Source organism: Lathyrus oleraceus, chromosome 7, assembly GCF_024323335.1.
Source record: "Lathyrus oleraceus cultivar Zhongwan6 chromosome 7, CAAS_Psat_ZW6_1.0, whole genome shotgun sequence".
Classification (NCBI taxonomy): domain Eukaryota; kingdom Viridiplantae; phylum Streptophyta; class Magnoliopsida; order Fabales; family Fabaceae; genus Lathyrus; species Lathyrus oleraceus.
Genome location: NC_066585.1, coordinates 44,326,930 through 44,329,442, shown reverse-complemented (window position 1 = coordinate 44,329,442; position 2,513 = coordinate 44,326,930).

Here is a 2,513-nt window from a genome sequence, read left to right as displayed (position 1 = left end):
ATTTTTGGAAATTTTCTGATTGGCTTCAAATTCTTCCATGATGAGGTTTGGCATGATACATGAGGCTTATATAGACATGAATGAGCTCCTTCAAATCAATTCCATCCATCAAATCACTGATTAAATCCACAGTTGACCAAGTTTGACTTTTCTAGGGTTTTGGATGACTGAAGCACTTCTGATGAATTCCAAACCCTAAATCCTTGAGACCTTGACTTCAAACGATGTCCCAAGTTGTATGGACTCTTGATTGTTGATCATGGTGCCCAAATTCCACAGGAATGGCCACCATCCACTGCTTTGACTGACTGTTGACTGTCTTTGACTTTAGGGTTTTTGATTGTCTGTGCATGAACTGATGACCTCTGAGCCTTCAACCCTTGACTTGAACACTTCAAATGGACCTCCAAGTCATGTGAACTTGATGGGCAAACCCTAGGACCTTTGCTCCTTGAGAAACACCCTTGCTTGATTGGTTGACTGATCTCCTGATCAGTTTGACCTAATTCTTGGCTTGCTTGCTCTTGAGGCAACTGGAGACAATGCAATGCTATGCAATGTATCATGATATGCTATGACCTAATATGAGATAGTATGTACAATGATAGGTGCAAATTTGAGGTGCTACACTAAGCCAATCATCAAATGGAGGAAAAGACCTGCTGTTAACCTTACCAAAAGGAACCTTGCCCTTCCTCTGAATGTTACACCATGCCCCAGACACTTGCCTCAACTGTGTCAGATTACCCTCAGCCGGGAAATAGAAAGACTCCTGAATCTCGCGCTCGAGAGGAGGAACCTCCATAGCAAACCCCATCTGTCTCCTAAGAAACGTCGGGTTGTGATTAATGCAACCCTGAACTCCTATGAGAGGCACATTGGGAAAACTCCCACAACTGTAGATGAAATCTCGTCCGGCCACACCATTGTGAGTCCAAGCTATGTCCTTGGCTCGTAAACCCATCAACTTGGTCGCCCAATTCACAGTATGGTCATGAAGAACAAAAGCAAAGGCACCTCTGGACGGAAAATACCCCATGAACCATTTGTGCAACAGTTGAGCACAACATCTAATCAACCCCCCACGCCGCTTCTCGTTCCGATTATGGACCGAGTAATAGACATCCCCAACCAAGGTAGGAAATGGATAGTCCCATAGATGCTCACAGCAATCAAAGCACAGACAGCTTTCCAATCACCCAAAACAGCATGCTCCTTGGCCTTAGCCTCTAGGAAACTCAGATGAAAACCAGGCAACTTTCCCTTCTCCTTCAAACCCCCCTTTGTCACCTCCGGGCTCAAATAAAGAGCACGAGATATCTCAGCAATATCAGGTTCCCCCTTAGTGACATAGAAAGGAATCTGGTCCCTGATCGGGAGACCTAGGATACTAGCATAGTCCTCCATCAAAGGCCCCAACAGGTAATCCGGGAACACGAAGCATCTCAAGCCCGAGTCATAAAACTGGAGAAAAGTGTGGATGGCACTCTTATCACTGTCTCAGTAAGCCTGAAAACCAACTTCAGAATACCACCGTATGCCTCACGGAACAACCCCACATGGTCAGGTGTAATCAATGCTATCATATCCCTCAATACATCAATCTCGGGATTGAAGAAATTGTAGACAACATCGTCTTTCAAACCGGTCCTCATGTTTGGAACAAAGAAGTCTCTCAACCAGGATCTCAATCAAGAATGTCCCCTGCATATGGATAAACATGAGTTAGATGCGGATAAATGCAAAATGCAAATGATGCTGATGTATGAATACAATGCACTGTGCCATCCTCCAAGTCATCTGATCATCAACTGTACTGAATTACGGCCTCTGAACTGATCACCACCATCTGAAGGAATATGTAACCACAAATCCCACTCAGGGTTCCGAAATAAACGGAACTGAAGATACATCACCATCATCACCAGAGATCCTCTGAACAGATAACCACAAGACCCTCTGAACCAGCCCGGGGAATCCTGAAATAAACGGATCCCCATCGATAAATACCGCGGGCAGAACTCCGGCGTCTCGGAAATAAATCCATAAATCCGACTTATAAATAGGATTCTGATCAACAGCTGAACCATTAGTCACAATCAACGTCACCACCAGAACGTGCATCTGTAAGAATCAACCCTCCCCTCACAGGTGAATTCTAATCAGGTCATCCTAAGACGGATAATGGTCTCGACAATCGGGCAAAGATACTCAACGGGTTTGCCCTTTCGGGTGTGCCGTTGCAGCTCTCTTAAGATCGTCTAAACCAAAGATCCGGGAAAGAACGGTCACCGAAGTCAATAGCTCAGAAGAGGTAACTAGACCAAAGTGGAGTACTCCACAATGGAAGAGCTCTCTCAGATGAACCTCGTCCGGCTTGTGGTATGTCACGTCGCAACAACATACTGATAAAGCAAGTGAGGAAACGTGAGACCACACTAATCCTAGGTGTATACTCGGGCCTGGGTTTTAGCCCCACTCAGAACACCCACCCCAAATCAGAGGAACCAACC